The sequence below is a fragment of the Macrotis lagotis genome, chromosome X, assembly GCF_037893015.1.
Source record: "Macrotis lagotis isolate mMagLag1 chromosome X, bilby.v1.9.chrom.fasta, whole genome shotgun sequence".
In the NCBI taxonomy this organism is placed as follows: domain Eukaryota; kingdom Metazoa; phylum Chordata; class Mammalia; order Peramelemorphia; family Peramelidae; genus Macrotis; species Macrotis lagotis.
Genome location: NC_133666.1, coordinates 470,798,980 through 470,820,388, shown reverse-complemented (window position 1 = coordinate 470,820,388; position 21,409 = coordinate 470,798,980).

Sequence of the window (21,409 nt, the reverse complement as noted above, 5' to 3'; positions counted from 1 at the left end):
CAAAGATTGGAGGCACAACAGAGGCACATTCATACCAACGTTCTAATTAGAACCTTGAAACTTTTCTATCTACAAACCTTTCTACACTTCCCTGATCCTAAACTAGCAAAATTATAGAATTATAGAACCTCAAAGATTTTTGGGACCTTTGGGTTCATTTTGTTGTGTTTTGGTTGATGTTTGGTCATCTAGCCCCATTTCTATCTGGACAAGCATCTCCTATGCAACATTCCCTACAAACAATCATCCAGTCTTTGCCTGTACACATCTAGTGGTAAGGAAGACAATCAATTTCTGAGATGATCTTTTTAGTTTTTTTGTTGGTCCTGATTGTTAGAAAGTTTTTGTACTTGTTTCAAATTTAAAATTTTTTGCCTGCTACTTCTACCCACTGCTCCTAGTTCCATCCTTTGAAGCCAACAGGACAACCTTTCAAATGTAAAATAAGAATGATCATATATTTTTCTTCTCTGGGTTGAATATCTCCAGTTTCTTTAATTGATCTTCAAATGGCATGGTCTTGGGGTTAATCAGTATCTTGGTTTCTCTCCTCTGGACACCCTCAATCTTACTGTTTAAGTTCCTAAAATGAAGCAAAAGGCTCATCCAAGATGGTTGAAGAATAGGAAGTAGCATAGCTAAGCTCTTTCCCAAGCTACTTCAAAAAGATCTAGAAAACACAACAAAATGAACCTGGATCAGGGAATTAAAAAAAAAATCTCCTTGAGTCCTCCATGTTAGCATAGGGTAGGTTGGAATGATCCAGAGTAAGAAGATGATTTAACACAGAGGGCCCTGATTATATGCAGGAAGCAGGAAGAAATGCCAACTGGCAGTAATGTTGCCAATTATTTACTCCAGATCCAGTGCAAATTGAGGATGAGACCTACGCCCAGTGGGGCAGGGGCTAGGGTGGGTGGTAGTCTTTGTGGGAGCCTGCGAACTAACCAGAGAACAAGTGTAGAACCAAGTCAGGCAACAGCTGTGTGGCTCCAGTCCTAGGAATGAAGCAAGATCTCAGATCCATTCCCTGGTCCATTCTGAAACCTAAAGTAGAATAACCTGGAAATCCAGAATGAAAGAAAGAAGGAATGAAGGTAGAAAAGGAAAAGATGGGAGGAAGGAAGGAAAGAAGAGGGAAGGAAAGGAGTAAACAAGCATTTATTAAACTCTCTGTATTAGGCAAGGAAGTACAATGTGGCTCAGTGGATAGAGCCTTGGGCCTGCAGTCAGGAAGATCTGAATTCAAATATGACCTCAGACAGCGTGACCCTGGCAAGTCATTTAACCTCTTAATCCATAGGAGAAGGAAATGGTAAATGCCTCCAAATCTTTATCAAGGAAACCTCATGGACAATAGGATCCAGGGGTTACTAAGAGTTGGACATGATTGAAAAAACAAATGCCAGGAACTGTACTAAGCACTTTACAAATAAACACATAAAGGTTAATTGACTTGCCTGGTTCACATAGTTAATAAGGGTCTGAGACTGGATTTGAACTCAGATCTTCCTGATTCCAGGTCTAGTGCCTTTTCCAATGTGTTTGTTTCCTTCCATTGTGTTTGTTTCCTCCCTCCCTCCTTCCCTTCCTTCCTTGCTTCCTCCCTCCCCTCCTCCCTCCTTTCCTCCCTCCTTCCCTTCATTCCTCTCTCCCTTCCTTCTTTCCTTCCTTCCTTCCTTCCTTCCTTCCTTCCTTCCTTCCTTCCTTCCTTCCTTCTTTCTTCCTCCCTCCCTCTCTCCCTTTCTTTCTTCTTTCCTTCCTGTCTGGACTTCCCATTCTGGTTGCAAGAGCCTTTAGTTCTTTTACTTTGAAGTTGCATAGTTTTCCATTGTCAGATAGTAGCTGAGCCTGCTAGCAGTCTACTGCAGTACTAAGAGAATCAAATATTTTTCAAATGAAAAAATCATCCCTGCCCTCAGTTATACTGCTTTTGCATCTATTTGTACCTTTCCATCATGCTTTCCTTTTCCAGGATTGTCTTTTTATTTATATTTATATCCTCATTAGATCTTGGCATTAGTGGGTGCTTAATAAATAAATGTTTATTGACTGACTGTCATCTAGCCAAGTTATCCTCATCTTGTTCTCAGGAACTACATTTTAAAAATCTGAATATAAGACTTTACATTTACTCTATTAACTTTCATATTACTGGATTCATCCCAGTGTTCTAGTTTGTCAATCTCTTTTTGGATTCTGTGATTCAACCTCATAGTTGGTTATTCCTCTAGGCCTGTTTCATTTGAAGATTTGACAGGTACATCATCTTTGCCTTTCTCCAAATCACTGCTCAGATGAAAAATACAACAAGGTCAAGCACAGCAACCTGAGGACTCCACTAGGGACTTCACTCTAAGTTGAAAAAGACTCATAAAAGAGTGACTACATTTTAAATCCTATCATTCAACCAGTTCTGAATCCATTTAATTATTTGATCATCTTGACCACAGCTCTCCACCTTTCCATGGAAATAACTGAATATAAATAGCTAATAAATTAATTTTTGAATTCTTCATGGAATTTCTTTCCTTTCTAATCCTCTGCTACAGAAGCTGTCACATAGATTGGTCTTTTTTGGATATTTTCATCCTGACTGCTACAATTCAAGGTGATCCAGGGTCCCATGAAATAATGCTTCTGATTTCCTTTGCTTGTAAATCCAAGAACCAGTGGGCAAGAACCCATTTAACAGCATTTCTTGTATCTCCTTGCTTCACTTATGCTGAGAATATCAATATTGATATGATTCATTTCCTCCAATATGTCAATTTGTTGGTTGTTGGACAGGATCTCACATTTACAGTACCAATAGTTAAACCAGTGTTTATAGACAGTTGAAATGGGATGAATTGCAATAGGCTACAGCAAATTACAAATGAAAAATTGTTCAGCTAAAGCAACAAAAGGAATGTCATCCAAGAAATCTATTATAAGAAAAAAGAAGGGGGCAAAAATATGTCAAATGCAAGAGAAATCCAAAAGACAGCTTATTTTCCACTGGTGTTCACTATAGGTCATGGAACCTAGGGAAAGATCCCCAGCATATTAAATATTTTTCCATAGTCGATTTTCCCATAGCTGACATGAACAAGATTTGCATGGCTAGGTTAACAACATCAACAAGATCACAGATATACTAACATATGACAGTAATCAAATTCATTTAATTTTCATATCCTCTACCCTTCTTTCTGCTGATCTGTTCCCATCACAGAAGAAGTGGAAGGTAGTTGCAAAGAAATGAGGGTCATTTTGTATTTTTCTTTCTTTAATGTGTGGTAGATGCTTGGATATGTTTTATTTCTATGATAAGCAGAGGGAATTAAGGGGGTTCTCCTTGGGGAAACTGAGACAGATGGACACTGAAATTGAATTTTCCAAGTATAGTTTCACTTTTTAAAATTTGCTATTTGTTTTTTCTTTCTCCTGGTTCCCTGACCCCACCCCCAATTTATTCTAATTCTTTTTTCACAACAGGACTAATATGGAAATAACGTCTATCATGATTGTACATGTATGACCTATATTAAATTGATGATGATGATGTTTGTCCTTCATTCTCTAAAAGAACCATTACTTTAAGGAGGTGATGCCATGACAAGCAAGTGAATTAGATTTGAGTGAGGGGTTTGCTGTGCTAAGTCACCAACCTCACTTTCTCCTCTGTCATCTGGGTCCAGTGGCCAGATGTGGATCAGGATGACTGGTGATGACCCTGGATATGAGACAATCAGGGTTAAGATTTGCCCAAGGTCATATAGCTAACTGTCAAGTGACTGAGGGTGGATTTGAACTCAGACTCTCCTGACTTTAGAGCCAGTGCTTTATCCACTGTGCCACCTAGCTGCCCTCATATCAAATTACTTGCTGCCTTGGGGCAGGAGGAGCAAAGAGAGGGAGGAAGAAAACTGTAGAACTCAAAAGCTTATGAAAAACTGAATGTTGAAAATTATTTTTACATGTGATTGGAAAAAATTAAAAAAAAAGAAATTGGGATTTCATGAAATTGGGTCAAGATCATTAAGAAGCAATTTTTATGTGACAGGCACTTTGCTAAATACCAGGGATACAGAGGAAAAACAAAAAATACCCTATCCTCAAGGTATTCATGTTCTAATGAGAAAGACAGCAGGTAAGTAATTATGGACACAAAATACACATACAGAGCAAGTTAGCTTCTAACTCCTTTTCCTTTTGTTTTGTTTTTTTCTCCTCCCTTTGCCAAGAGAGGACTTATTGGGCTGCCTTTCAATTTAGCTATTAGGAAAAGAGAGAGAAAGATTTAGGTTATCTATCCACCATGCAGCAATGGACTTTGGCAATTGGATTTCCCAGATTACTGGTGTCATGGTACAATTTGTTATCTGCTGTGATAAGCAGCATGATAGCATAACTGAGATCCCAACCTGAAGCAGTGATGTAAGCTGTTGGCTGAGCCTGAGGGGAGAATGCCAAAAAATAATTCCAGAGTAATAGGATCTGCCATGCCAGCTATTGCAGAATGTAAGAGAAATGGAGTAGGGAAGAGAAGAGAAATGAATAGGGAAACATGTGACAGTTGCCTTCTGATTTAAACATCAAGGTCCCTTCTCATCAATGCTATCCCAAGCTTGTAAATCTGGGATGGTCAGAGGAAGTATGGGAACTGTTGGTATAAATGATAAGAGAAAAGATGAGCATTTGACATTTTTAATGCAAATTTTAAATGTTTAATAAAGAAAATGGCTATAATAATAATAATTGCTGCTTTCCTGTATTTCATAAATATGTTTAATCAACAGAGAGCAGCAAACCTCCCATCCAATCTAGGCTGGAATTCTATAGAACAATGAATGACCCTGTTTTTATAATTCTGAACAATAGTTTTCTATCAGGCTATGGATTCCTTCAAGGCCCAAGACATCAATTGTTCCTTTGTTCTTGTGGACAAAGTTATAGAATACATCATCTTAATAAGATGATGACCGTACTTGTAAAGTGACACAACATTTTGCTGCAAGACTACTGAAGGTAAGAGGTGAACCGGCATGGGATACTGGTCACTAGCTTAGGTATTGTCCCTGATACCTATCAAATAAATATCTACCATGTACTGATTTTGTCACAAATAGGTTGTCATAGTCAAAAACTGAATAATTCAGGGACACAATAAAAGGTAGTAGGTTGTAGTACAGAGATTATATCAGATAGGGAGGCATCAAGTCCTAAATGCAGATTCTATTTCAGACAATTAATTTAGGAGCATGGGTAAGTCAATATTTTAAGTTTGCTCAAGTCTAAAATGGGAATAATTATTATAGTTCTCATACCTATTTCACAGGTTTTTGTCATGATCAGACAAGATAATGCCCTTTTTGAACTTTCTGTCAGATATAGTTATTTTTTCCTTTTTCTGGAGGCAATTGGGTTTAGGTCACTTGTCAAGGATCACACAGCTATTAAGTGTTTGAGGCCAAATTTGAACTCAAGTTCTCCTGACTCCAGGGCTGTTGGTGATTTATTCACTGCACCATCTCTCTGTCCAATCATTTATGTTTATTGAGACACTAAATGGTATAGTGGATAGAAGACTAGTCTTGGACTGAATTCAAGGATTCTTATTCATCTGAGTTATTGGCCAAGGGCAAGTCACTTAACTTTCAGGAATCCAGACAATTGTAAGTCACATAGTAGTTGTGCATTAATGGAGGAAATTTCTATCCCAGGATTGCCCTATTCCAGTGAAATCACAGGTTTAGATCTTGTTGTTGTAGGAGCCTAAGATTCTTAGATCATACAGATTAATTCATTTTTCCATAAAGGGTATTAAAAATCATCATCAAGACTCAATTGATTCAGAAAACTAAAGTTGAACCTAAAAGTTGTAAGAAATTGTTAAAGGAACCATCAGTATATTTTTTAATTCCAAAATTCAACCCTGAATTTGAGACTGACATGAATCAGACGACTACCATCTCTCCCCCTCTCCCCTCAAAGAAATTATTATCACTATTATTCTAATGGTAATAAAAGCCTTTATACTTGACTAGGCTAATTCTCAAACTGTAGATATGATCAATGATTAGAGCTCTACTCAAAAGTCTTTTTGGCTTGGTAGTACCTGCCAAAGCCTATGCTCTCCTGGAATAGCCTTTGAGAGCCAGGGTTCAACTTTATACTATTATGGCAGGGCATTTTTGGAAAAGGTTATTATAAGATGAATGGAATATGCAAAGTAGCATGTTAAATGCCCAAAAGTGGACAGCACAGAATCACACAGGTTGACTTTTTTCCTCTAAAAAGAAATCTGTTAGGATAACTTTTCTAGAGTCCTTGATTATGCTCCCATTCATTGGGTTATACTAGAGCAATCATTCCTTATATGTGATTGAAGGAGCTCTATTCATTTCTTCAATTCTTGCCTGGACTATGGTAATAGCCTCTTACATAGTCTTTTTTTTTTTTTTTTTTGGTTTTTGCAAGGCAAATGGGGTTAAGTGGCTTGCCCAAGGACACACAGCTAGGTAATTATTAAGTGTCTGAGACCGGATTTGAACCCAGGTACTCCTGACTCCAAGGCAGTGCTTTATCCACTATGCCACCTAGCTGCCCCATCTCTTACATAGTCTTAATCGATTCTTTCACCCCTCTAATCCATTTTCACACATCTACTAAAATAATCATACTGTTATATAAATTGTTTTTATGCATTCTTTCTTTTTTTTAAACTCTAGCCATTTCTTTATCATCAATCAGACAAAATACAGATTAGTTAACTTGATATTTAAAATCTTCCACAATATGATTCCAACCTCTTCATACTGCCTTATTTCATTCTGTCCCTCTTTAGGAACTCTATCTATTGTATCCAAACACTATAAATTTGGTCACACAGGCACCATTCCTGGCTGAATCTGATCAGTCCTTTCACCCTCCACTCCTCTCCATATTCCTCTTAGAGTACTTTGACTGGATTTCTCCCCATCATTCTTATTTGTTTGCATGCTGTTTGCCCATATTTTAAGCTCCTTCAGGGAAGGTAGGAAGTCAATAAATCTTTACCAAACTGAATTCTGGAAATGAATTTTCTGGTCATCTCAACTCTTGCAGGATATGATCTAGAAAAAATGCAGGGTAGATAATTATTTTATTTTAAGCTGTTATATAATTATTTTTATAACTTCCCTTCAGAAATATGCCTATGTACATATACAAATATATTATGTGTAACTATATATGTGTATATGAATTTAACAAGATGGCATAGGTTATGAGTACTTATTGGTGGGTGGTGTAGCAGGATAATTTCATTCTTTTCTGCAACTGACAGAAAAATAGATTGTCAGTTAATAAAAAGTAAAAGTTGTAATTTATGAATTGGCCACCAGGTGACTCTACTCTCAAAGATCAGGAGCAGCCAGCAAGCATGTGCCAGGTTCAAAATTGATCTAGGGGTAAAAAAACAAGAAAATGGAAAATGACTCTGAAATATTATAATTATGGAAATCTCAAAGTGTCTCTTGACCCTCAGACCTCACATTTGGGAAATCTTCCCTTAGTCGACTAAACTTATTTATGAGATTTAGATAATTTACTGTTTATTGACCACAGGGTTTATTAAAGCATAGTAGCTTGAGCAACTTGTCACAAATATCTGAAGAGGAAAGTGTTAGTTTGCTTTTGCCTGTGAAGTGGACTGACTCCAGGACAGAATCTAGAATGGGAGACAAAGGAGGTAGTTTCATCTCTATCCTTGAAATGGTATATTGCTTGTGTTCATGTTAATATAAAAAGAGAAGTAAACTTGGGACTTATTTTAATGTTGGTATTTTTTAGAATTTTTATTCATGGGCCCTGGGAATAAATAATGGGAATATTTTTAAAATATCAGATGTGAACAACAAAAGCTTCTATTTACTTTTTCTATAATGTATTCTCCCACTAATGAAAATACAATCTTTACAGGGAATTTCAGTTCAATGACCAGATAGTCCAATCCTGATTATCAATTATTAGGATAATTATTTATTTGGTAGTGACTTTAGGTGCTCATATTGCATGTCAGTAGATGGAAAATCCAAAATGATCTGAGAACATATATCAACCATCTTGTTTCTGATATATTTATTACTTGAGACAAAAATATTTTAAAGCATGATTTCATCAATAGATTTCTGCAGAAAGAGGAAACCTAAGTAATTACTTAATCCAGGAATGTACTAGTAAATGTTTAACAACCTGCTATCTGGAAAAAAGTACAAACAAGAAACTTTTTAAATTTAATCTGAATTAACATTTTCACCATCAATTTCTCAAGTCTAGAAATCAATAAAATAACAAATCAAGCCATTTTTTAGCATTTACCATTAGAAGTATAAATGCTCACAATGAAAATTTAACAATGGATTCTTTTTAGAAGGTATGAACTGATTAGAGTACACCACTATAGCCATCTGTAATTATACTATTCAGAGAATTGAGAATGGGTTCCGTACTCAAATGACAAAATATTGAGTTCTTGTTGATAATATTTTTTTTTGTTTTATTTTATTTTGAAGATTGAGTCTTCTTGCCTTGCCTATCCTGGAAATAAAGGGCTACTCAGGATCCCAACTTCACTATTGATTTGGGTTTTTTTTTTTAGGTTTTTATTTTTTTTGCAAGGCAAATGGGGTTAAGTGGCTTGCCCAAGGCCACACAGCTAGGTAATTATTAAGTGTTTGAGACCGGATTTGAACTTAGGTACTCCTGACTCCAGGGCCGGTGCTTTATCCACTGCACCACCTAGCTGCCCTTCACTATTGATTTGTATAGGAATTTTAATCTGCTTTATATTTCTGAACTGAGCTAATTGATTCCTCTTAAACATTTTGTTCCACCCTCACTCCTATGGACTTACCAATTTGGTGCCAGAATTAGTGCAAACATCTGATCAGCCCAGGCTACTAGGGTTCAAAATCCCAGAGCTCAAGCAGTGCAATAGCTCTAGCCATCTCAGTATCAGGGATTATGCCTGCCATGTTGATAAAATTGATATAATGGGATTTATAATTCATATTGTACTCTAGATGGAAGAAAATAGGTAGTATTCATATCATATCCAAAATGATTTTAAGCTTCTCCCTAGCATAAAAAGCCTTTTTAAAATTTAATTTTAAAAAATTTGAATACAGCACACACTAAAAAAATTAACATTTCCATGTACACTATAAAACAGAAGAAGGGAGTTGTACATGAAATAATTTATAATATATAGAATGTCTTTAAAAGGATCTTTTGAATACCAGTATTCTCCTGGAGATACTATAAAGTTGTAAATCACCTTCACTATGATCTCCCAAGAACCAAAAGGCAATGGAGAGAGTTATGTGGAGGGCATTAAAAAAACTTCATAAAGAGTTATAATTATGGTAGGGCCCTTGGAGCTTTGCTTCACAGCACCAAAGTTTAAAGGGCATTGATAACATTATATATCTTAAGCAGGAGGAAAAAATTGAACTAAGAACCTTGTTATCAAGAATTGCTTAAAAAATGTCTCTAAGTGATTTAGTTCTTTAGCATAGCAGTCACCCTCAAAAGTGATCTCTAAATTCAGTCCATCCCAACCTGCTCTCCACAGTAGTGTTCTTTCTAATAGACAATTAGATGTTACAGGGTTTAGAGAAGTGAGCCTGAGTTCAATTTCAACCTTATACACTTTTAGGCTGTGTGACTTTGGTAATTAATAATTTCCGACTACCTTGGTATCTTCAACTGTAAAATAGGGATATGAATAGCAGCCATCTCCCAGGGTTGTTGTGAAGATTAAAAGGAATATTTATATAAAGTGTCTAATATAGTTCTTGGCACATTATAGGTGAATAATAAAATGTTTGTTTTCTTCCAACAAATCTTGCAACCTACAGGAAATTTCATCTACTATGCAACTCTCCACTCAGGACCATTATGTCCCAAGGCCTGATATCTCTCTGATGCTCTTCCCCTCCCTGTACCATTTCTCCTCAGTAGAGTTTTTCTTTAAAAGTTTTTGAATTTCATAGTATGTACCCTGGAATGCATTGATTGGCTGTGTGAGCCCTAGGATCAAAGTTCTAGCTGAAGAAAAACATTATAAAAGATATCAAGGACATAATATGTCTAATGTGAAAAGGTGGACTAGTCTCCATCTCTCTCTCTTACCGTATATATTTTGTATATTCTTTGCAAATATTTATATGTATGTGTACATCTTATTTTCCTTAACAGATTGTAATTTCTTTGAGGGCAAAGAGCATTGTTGACTTTGTACCTCCAATAGATAGCATGGTGCTTGGCATGTGCTTTTTTGATACCACTAGATAATTGTTCAACTTTCCAATGCATTTTATAATTTTTAGCACACAACTGAATTTGACTCACAAAATATAAACAAAAATTATGCAAAATCCTGAAATTTTCACTTTACTGTTTTTCATCACTTTTATCCTATTAGCTATCATTTTTGGTCAGAAAACATCTTAGAGACTATCTGGGGGTCACCAAAGTAGCCAGGGAGGGGAAGTTAGAGGTTTAAAGATGATCAGATACTTGTATTTCCAACCTTAAATGATGCTGACTAGTGCTCCTGTGATCCTGCGGCATTATACCCATGACCCACTAGGCAGCTTTTGAGAAACGAAAATTTTTGAGTTCCAGGAGTGTATGGTTGAAGGTCTGAGAGGAAAGACCATATGACAATTAGTCCACTTAGAGGGTTTGGATAACTGTGTTGTCCCAGTCCAGCACTGGGTGATTCACTGATATGTGAGGAAAACCCATAATGATTAGTCCATCTAGAGACAGATTTGGATATACTGTGAGTCCTTATTTTGTTGTCAGATATAACATACTGGCATTTTGCCTATATTTGATGGAGCATCAAGGTACCTAGCTGATATGGGAGAAGAAATCATACTCAAAGTCCAAGATTCCTGCAGCATCCAGACCACCACTAGTAGTTCTGTTTCTTATCAAATCAGGCTATAGGATTAAATGGTTCTGGAAAAGGCAAGTGAGAATATCTTTGCAGAACTACCCCTCACTAAAATAAACATGTGTAAGTCATGTCACCATTAACTTGGTTGGCATGGTCCTCTTTGAATGCAAAGGACAACCATTATATGTAACATTATTCCTTACATATTTTTATTTATTAATTCTTTCTCTGGATGCAGATAGCATCTTTCTTCATATGTCCTTTTTAGTTAATTTGGTTATTTATAATAGTGAAACTAACTTATTCACTCAAAGTTGTTCTCTCATACAATATTACTGTTACTGTATACAATGTTCTCTTGGTTCTGCTTATTTTATTCATTAGTTCATGCAAATCTTTCCATGTTTTTCTAAAATCATTGAATTAATCATTCCTTATAGTACATATAGTAGTATTCATTTCAAACTCAATGAATTTTCTTTTTTGCAAAATATAAATATTTTGTTTTCCAATTAAATACTAATAGTAGCTTTTATCAATCATTTCTTTTTTTATTAAAGATTTTATTTATTTTGAGTTTTACAATTTTCCCCCTAATTTTACTTCCCTCCTCCACCCCCCACAGAAAGCAATTTGTCAGTCTTTACATTGTTTCTGTGTTGTACATTGATCTAAATTAAGTATGATGAGAGAGAAATCACATCCTTAAGGAAGAAACATAAAGTATAAGAGATAACAAGATCAGACAATAAGATATCAGTTTTTTCCTAAATTAAAGGAAATAATCCTTGGACTTTGTTCAAACTCCACAGTTCTTTATCTGGATACAGATGGTATTCTCCATTGCAGACAGCACCAAATTGTCCCTGATTGTTTCACTGATAAAATGAGCATGTCCATCAAGGCTGATCATCACCCCCATGTTGCTGTTAGGATGTACAGTGTTTCTCTGGTTCTGCTCATCTCACTCAGCATCAGTTCATACAAATCCCTCCAGGTTTCCCTGAATTCCCATCCCTCCTGGTTTCTAATAGAACAATAGTGTTCCATGACATACATATACCACAGTTTGCTAAGCCATTCCCCAATTGAAAGACATTTACTTGATTTCCAATTCTTTACCACCACGAACAGGGCTGCTATGAATATTTTTGCATAATTGATGTTTTTACCCTTTTTCATCATCTCTTCAGGGGATAGACCCAGTAGTGGTATTGCTGGTTCAAAGGGTATGCACATTTTTGTTGTCCTTTGGGTGTAGTTTCAAATTTCTCTCCAGAAAGGTTGGATGAGTTCACAGCTCCACCATCAATGTAATAGTGTCCCAGATTTCCCACCACCCTTCCTACAATGATCATTATTCTTTCTGGTCATATTGGCCAGTCTGAGATGTGTGAGGTGGTACCTCAGAGAAGCTTTAATTTGCATTTCTCTAATAAGTAATGATTTAGAGCAATTTTTTCATATGACTATGGATTGCTTTGATCTCCTCATTTGTAAATTGCCTTTGTATATCCTTTGACCATTTGTCAATTGGGGAATGGCTTTTTTTTTTTAGATTTTTGCAAGGCAAATGGGGTTAAGTGGCTTGCCCAAGGCCACACAGCTAGGTAATTAAGTGTCTGAGGCTGGATTTGAACCCAGGTACTCCTGACTCCAAGGCTGGTGCTTTATCCACTACACCACCTAGCTGCCCGGGAATGGCTTTTTTAAAAAAATATGAGACAGTCCTCTGTATATTTTAGAAATGAGTCCTTTGTCAGAAACATTGGTTGTAAAGATTGTTTCCCAGTTTACTACATTTCTTTTGATCTTGGTTACAGTGGTTTTATCTGTACAAAAGCTTTTTAATTTAATGTAATGGAAATCATCTAGTTTGTTTTTAGTGATGTTCTCCATTTCTTCCTTAGTCATAAACTGCTTCCCTTTCCATAGATCTGACAGGTAAACTAGTCCTTGATCTTCTAATTTGCTTATAGTCCAACCATTTGTTTTGCAAGATTTTGAATTTTACAATTTTTACTCCTCCCTTCTCTTCCCCCAACAGATATGCATAGATCAAAATTAAAGGTGTTGAGAGGAAAAAACATCTCTTTAAGGAAGGAAAGATTAGAGATAGCAAAATTATGCAATATATAAGATGACTTTTTTAAAAATTGAAGATAATAATCTTTGGTCTTCTTTAAATTCCACAGTTCTGGATACAGATCCCCTAAAATTGTCCCTGATTATTGCATGTCCATCAAGGTTGATCATCACCCCATGTTATTGTTAGGGTGTACAATGTTCTTCTGGTTCTGCTCATCTCACTCAGTATCATGAATTAATTTTCAAAACACCAGAAGAGCTGTCATTTAGAGAAACCTTGAGGTGAAAAAATTTAAAAATAATGAACTCACTTAAAGTATTCCCTAATAAATTTTTTAAAAATAGGAATCTTTATATAAAATAATTACTAATTTGTAGCAAATGCTATGTTGAGGACCATAATGAAATAACAAACACCAAGTTAAGAAAATTCCTCTTGCAAAAGTATACTCAAGGGATTTAGACCTGTAGTGAATTACACTGAAATCCTGGAAGAGGAGTTATCCTGACCTGTATCTAAGACTCACCTTGCTAGAGATGAAGGAAAAAGACAATGTGGTAATGAACAGGTGGGACTTATTCTATTATTGTTGATTTTAAATGGGATATATATATATATATATATTGTGGTTCTTAATATATATATATATATATATATATATATATATATATATATATATATATATATTAAGAACCACAATATAATCTATTCTTTTTCTTTACTAAATATAGAAAGAGGGGGGCGGAGCCAAGATGGTGACAAGAAAGGATGGAGTCTTAGGCGCTCTCTGATAAAACTCATAAGCTAAGGACTCTAACTAAACTTTCGAGAAACAGAACCCACAGAGGGACCCAGAGAGGCAGTTCTCCTACTCAAGGTAACCTGGAAAAGAGCAGAAAGGTTCTGTTCCCTGGGTCTGAGGGGTGACCCACCAGAGGGAACGAACTTCAGCCTCCCGGAGGCAGCCCCAGGGCGCTGGGAGCCTCAGCTCACAGCAGTGGGGGAATCTCCTGAGCTGCACCCCGGGGAGCACCAGGCACAAAGTGGGGGAACAGTGGGGGACCTCTGCCAGAGCAAGCATGTGGAGCCCAGCCCCCAGGGCACACAACAAGCAGCGTGGTTTTTCGCAGCCCAGATCCAGGAACAGAAGCAGGCTGAGCCAGTAAGCAGGAGCCTCCAGGGCATGAGCCCATTGAGCAGAGGGAGGGGAATGAAGAGAGACTGCAGAGCTCTGTCCTCTGCTCCTGGAACAGGACTCTGGGGCTCTGAACACATTCAGATACTGATTGCAGTCTAGGCCCCCATACAGAACAGCAGTGGCCCCCCTCCACCTCAGGCCTGTGGCAGATGGGAGCGCATATGGTTATTCACAGACCAGGAGGGAGGACAGAGCCTCACACACTGAGACCCTTGTGGGAGTGTCCCAAAAGCTCAGGAAGCACCCCCAAAACAGGCTTAGGCTGGGAAAAAGAGCAAGCAGAGAAAAAAGAGGAACACCATTGAGAAATATATTATCTATGGTCCCAAGAAGGATGAATATACTCAGTCTGAAGATGAGGAAACACAAGCTCTTGCATCTAAAGACTCCCAGAAAAACAGAAACTGGGATCAGGCTATGACAGAGCTCAAAAAAGACTTTGAAAATCAAATGAGGGAGTTAGAAGAAAAACTGGGAAAAGAAATGAGAGAGATGCAGGAAAAACATGAAAATGAAGACAGCAGCTTAGTCAAGGAAATCCAAAAAAAAGGCTGAAGAAAACAGCATGCTTAAAACCAGCTTAGGTCAAATGGATAAAACAGTTCAAAAAAGTTATTGAGGAGATGAATGCTTTAAAAAGCAAAATTAGCCAGATGGAAAAAGAGATAAGAAAACTCTCTGAGGAGAACAAATCCTTCAGACAAAGAATAGAATTCAAGGAGATCAATGAATTTACCAGAAATCAGGAATCAATACTTCAAAACCAAAAAAATTAGAAGAAAATGTGAAATATCTAATTGAAAAAAACAACTGATATGGAAAACAGACTTAGGAAAGATAATTTAAAAATTATTGGAATACCTGAAAGTCATGATCAGGAAAAGAGCCTTGACATCATTTTCAACGAATTACTACAGGAAAATTGCCCTGATATTCTAGAAGCAGAGGGCAAAATAGAAATGGAGAGAATCCACCGATCCCCCCAAGAAAGAGATCCCAAAAAAACAACCCCTAGGAATATTATAGCCAAATTCCAGAATTCCCAAGTCAAAGAGAAAATATTACAAGCAGCCAGAAGGACACAGTTCAAATATCGTGGAGCTGCAGTCAGGATCACACAGGACTTGGCAGCAACTACATTGGAAGCTCGTAGGGCGTGGAATATAATATACCAGAAGGCAAAAGAGCTTAGAATGCAGCCAAGAATGAACTACCCAGCAAGGCTGAATGTCCTCTTCCAGGGAAAAAGATGGACTTTCAATGAACCAGGGGAATTTCAAATGTTCCTTTTGGAATGGCCAGAGCTGAACAGAAGGTTTGATCTTCAGATACAGGACTCAGGTGAAGCATGGAGATTGGAGGAGAGGGGGAAGATATGAGGGACTTAATGATGATGAACTGCATGTATTCCTGCATAGAAAAATGACACTGATAATACTCATATGAACCTTCTCAGCTAATAGAGCAGGTAGAAGGAGCTTTTATAGTTGAAGCACAGGAGAAAGCTGAATTCGAAGATAAAATATGGTATAAAAATGGAGTCAATAGAAAAAAAGGGAAATGGAATGGGAGAAAGAAAAAGGAGAGGGGGAATAGGCCAAGATATTTCATATAATAAGATTTTTCTTTATTACAATGAGCTATTGCAATGATATGGAAGGGAGAGGCAAAGGGGAATGAGGGAAACTTTGCTCTCATTAGAGGTGGCTAGGAGAGGAAACAGCAAATATACTCAATGGGGTATAGAAATCTGGAGTAAGAAGGAGGGGGGAGCAAGGGGAAGGGGTGGCGACGTGAATAAAGGAGGAGAGGATGGACCATGGTGGGAGAGTGGTCAGATGTAACACATTTTCTTTTTTACTTCTTGCAAGGGGCTGGGATTGGAAGGTCTGTCTAGGACCATGGGGCCAGGTGGATTCTGGGCCTAAAGGGGTGGTATGGGGGCTCAGGGCCTCTTGGCCCCAGGACCAGGGATCTGTCTGCTGCGCCACTCAGCGACCCTACAGCAGAGTCATAGTGAAAGGAGAGAGAAAATATAGTACATGGTAGTGGAGAAATAAGAAAGGAGGGAGATGCGATCAGCAGTGGCAACATTGGAAAAATATGGAAGTAACTTTTGTGATGGCCTTACCATAAAGAATGTGATCCACCCATGACAGAGTTGTTGGTGTTGGAACAAAGACTGAAGCACATTTTTATTATTATTATTATTTGGGGGAGGGTGCAGGGAAAATGGGGCTGGGTGGCCTTCCTGGGGCCACATAGCAGGGTGGTCTTTGGGTGTCTGAGGCTGGATTTGGACCCGGGTGCTCCTGGCTCAAGGGCCAATGCTCTGTCCGCCACCCAGCCACCCCTACTATTATTACTATTTTATTTTATTTTGGGTCTTTTTTTTTCTTCTTTTTGGTTTTTGCAGGGCAGTGGGGATCAGGTGGCTTGCATGTCACATGTTGGGTCTATGGGGCTGGATGTGGGCTTGGGTGCTTGTGGCTCCAGGCTGGTGCTTCGTCCATTGCGCCACCTGGCCATATCTACAATTATTACTATTTTTTTATTTTAATTTTTTTCTCTCCCCTTTACTTTATCGCTCAAGCAAGTCTATATTCATGGGGGGAAGGGGGTATTTTGTTTACTCTTAAACAAGAATATTTTATTAATGTAAAAAAACCCATTTGTACAAAATGAGAATAAAAAAATAAAATTTAAAACCTTAAAAATAAATATAGAAAGAAAATGAGATTGTCAGTCTATTTCCAATTTGTAGTCCCAGTAATAAATATCTCTTAATGATCAGCAGAAAATGCATAAATCTATGCTATTAATTTCCCTTCTATCAGAATGCTTATTTTGTTATAAAAATAGCTCCCAATATTCTACTCAGAATGCTACACTCTTAAAGAAACATCTTTTGGATTTTCTTAGAGGTTTTAATTTTGATTTTCCATTCCACATGTCCACTTAAAATATTTATCACAGTTAGTCAAGCATTAAGATAAGCAATTTGGTTATGCCATAAAATGGTTGATAGCAGCTACATTTAACTCTGCTTTTTTACTTAAAATAAGAACTACAAGAAACATTTTGTGAACAGTAACTAAAACATGACAAAACAAGTAAAAATATTATGTGGCATTTATATAGCACCCTAAGCTTTCTATACATTTTTCATTAGAATTTCAGAACAAACTCTTTGATTTGCATCTTTTAAAGGTAAAAATGAAGCATTAAGAAGTTATCTCTTTCATCTAAAATTACACAGATAGCAACCATCAGTCAATATTTGTATATAATTCTACTAGTTGTAAATTCTCACTTTTTAGATTTTTAACTTATAGCATTGTGTAAGTCTGAGTGATTATCTCTGACAATCACTGCTAGTACATAATTTCAACAGGTCAAGTTGTATTGGATAGTTTATATTAAAATGCATAAATTCTTTAGATATGTTCTAACACAATGAAAATTATTTATAGACATAGTAAAGTAATTTCATGTTTTATAAAGCAACATATTAGTTCTACTCTACTTCCTCCCATTTTATGGAGGTGCCCTTGGATTTATTAAAATTGGGATAATGTAGTATACAAGTTCTGACAGGTACTGTGACTATACTGGAAAAATTTAAGATTATAGACCCAGCAATGAGCAATGGGACTATATATCTTTTAAATTTGGAGAGATGACACCAGGCTGACTGCAGGATGATGATGAATTTTTGGCTGGAGAAACTCCCAAAGATCATGTACTAAATTAGAGAGGAACTGCCACCCTGACAATTATAGAATTTTGATGTATGAGGTATATGATTATACTTTATTAGATCTATGGTCACATACCTATCACCCAACTCTCATAGCAGCCACACCCTGGTAAAACCATTTTGGCAGACAGGTTAAACCAGGTTGACAGTAACCAAGTGTCTCAAATCTGTCAGTAAGGAGAAAGTAGGTGAAGACTTCTGCCAGAAAAATGGGTAGGTGAGAACAATTTGTTCCAATGACCAAGAAGTTTGCTGAAGTAGGGGCTGTGGAGAAATTAGAGTTTGGTCAGGTATTGAAGATGCCAAGGCCATCCATTGAATGCCAGGCCATTGCCAGTCATTATGACTTTTGTACTGCCATTGGATTTTGGTGACTCTAGCACTTAAATCCAATGAATTTGCAAGTCAGGTTATCACCCTATGATGTTATTATATCTCTTTAAAAATGAAGGATGAGCAAAAATACTTTATCATCATATGTAACTTTTAACTATATCCTCACACAATAACTCTACAGATTGGTGCAACTCACTACCTTCTGAGGCAGCACAGCTCATTTGTGGACTGCTCTTATTGTTAGGAAGTTCTTCCTAATAACAAAACTCGAAGTATCTCTTTGTAACATCTATTAATTACAACTGGATCTGTTTTATAAGTACAAATATAATCCTTTATTCAAATACTTGAAGACAGCTATCATGCCCCAGTCTCCCAAGACTTCTCAAGGCTAAGCATTTTTTAGTCTTTTAAAGTAATCCTCATGCCTTGGCCTTATTTCTCCTTTGCACATTCTTTAACTCATCAGTATCCTATGGCACAAAGAACTGAATGTGCTACCCCACATAAGGTCTTATGAGGTGACAATATAGAGTATCTCCTCTTTTTATTCCTAGAAATTGTTCCTCTCATAGAGAGGTATTTTTTTTAAACTGTCACCACACTGATAGCTCATATTGAGTTTGTAGTCCACTAAAGCTCCTTCCCCAAATCTTTTTCAAACTATTTAATCATAGCTATCTCATCTTGTTTGTGAAGTGGAAGAATTTATATTATCCTTACTTTAACATATTCAATTCAGTCCAAAGTTCTCTTAAATTTGCTGAGATCCTTTAGGATTATAACTCTTTGATTCAGCACATCAGCCATCCCTGTCAACTTTTTATCCTCTGTAAATCTGATAAGCATGCTACCTTTTCTCTCATTCAAGTCACTGGTTAAAAAGGTCAACAGCATCAACAGATTCTTAGGGCGTTCCATTGGAAAATTTTGTTATTCAACCAGTTCTGAATCCATCTAATTATAGTTTAGGCCATTTCTTTCCATCTTCTCTACAAAAATTAATATATATATATATATATATATACATATATATAATCAAAAGTTTTGTTAAAATCTAAGTTAAACTACATCTCCAGCATTCTCACTCTTTACTATCAAAAAAAATTTAATGTTATTAGTTTGACAGGACCTGATCCTGATAAAGTCAACATGTTGAGATTTTCCTCTAAGTCATTTAATATTTATGAGAATGCCAAAAAATTATGTGGATTTCTCATCTGTTGTCTCAATCTTATTACATAACTGCCTCACCTTCTTTATTGGTTATCCAGCTTTTTTTATGTCACTTTTTGCATGAAATTCATCATTGGTAATATATTACAAGTCTATTTATACCCTCTATATGTTTCCATACCCTCCTTCCGTGATCCATAATGTTGACTTTTCAGAGATTTTGTTATTTTGTCATTCATAGTTATATTGATTATGAAAGAATATTGATATTAAAACAGATTTCTGTTTCAAGGAAAAGTTTTTGGTACTTAAATGTGCTAAACATCTCAAATGCAATCCTTTTTGTTCCTTTCCCAATGTTTAATTCTGGCCCTATCTTATTGTCCATGTGTAGACTTTGTCCAAGGCAAATAAATACTGTCTCTCTCTCACTATATATATATACATATATATGTATATATATATGTGTGTGTGTGTGTGTGTGTGTGTGTACATATATGAAAACCCACTTAAGTATTGTGATTTTATGTACATATGTCAATATATAGCCTTACATATAATTTATTTTTATTAATATATCATATAATTACATTTTATATATTATATACATATATAATTTATTCATTTATAGATCAGTTCAACAGGTTGTTCATCCTCCATATTATAATCTTGATTTAATAATCATTCTTCAAATATTTTTTTCTGTGTGGATTGTCAGGCTGAAATTTCTAAGTGGTTTGGAAGTTTGAGAAGAAGATGATTTAGGAAGCTCTGTGGGGTTTTGAGACTTGATTAAATGCCTTGTCCATAGTTACATAGCTGGTAGAGAATTAGAACAAGATCTTCTTTACTAGAAGTTCAGCGCCCTATCTGGATGCTTCTGATTAATGTTTAATGATATAGCGGTCTAGTGAGGCAGCTCTTGAGCTCAGGTCTTCCTGGCTCTAAGATCAGCTTTCTGTCTACCACATCATGCTGTCTTTAAATTGATGTAGTATCATAATATTTATTACAATGGCATGGTTCAACCAATTGTCCTCTATTTCTGAAAATAATGTTTTGTAGTAGTATTCAAACAAGTTCCGAGTTGTCTTGATAAATTACTTTCCAGATATTTTATGCATTTGGAGTTATTTTGAAGAATTTCCCCCTATTTCTTCTTCTTCTTCTTCTTCTTCTTCTTCTTCTTCTTCTTCTTCTTTTTTGCAAGGCAAATGGAGTTAAGTGGCTTGCCCAAGGCCACACAGCTAGGTAATTATTAAGTGTCTGAGACCGGATTTGAACCCAGGTACTCCTGACTCCAGGGCCGGTGCTTTATCCACTGCGCCACCTAGCCACCCCCCCCCCCCATTTCTTCTTGATGGATTTTCTAAGTAATATACAGATAAACTAATGGTTTAAATTACAGAGATAATTTCAACATTCATTTTTGTAAACTTTTCTCACTTCCTTCTTTCTTCCCCCAAAGAGCAAGCAATCTGATCAGTAAAACATGCACAATCATGTTAAACATATTTCCATATTAGTTATATTGTGAAAGAAGAATCAAAACAAAAGAAAGAAAAAACAAAAATGAAGAATGTATGCATTGATCTTCATTCAGACAGGGCAGTTCTTTCTCTGGATGTGGATGGCATTTTCCATCACAAGTCTTTTAGAATTGTTTTTGATCATTGACAAGTGCTAAGTTTATCATAGCTGAACATCACATAAGTTACTTTTATTGTGTACAATGTTCTGGTTCTGCTCACTTCACTCAGCATCCTAAACTGATGGTTTTATGGATTAATTTTATATTCTCTTAACTGAAATTTTTGTTTTGATTTTTTAGAAATAGGATCTCTGAGGGCAGCCAGGTGGTGCAGTGGATAGAGTAATGAAGTTAAGAGGACCTGAGTTCAAATATGGTCTCAG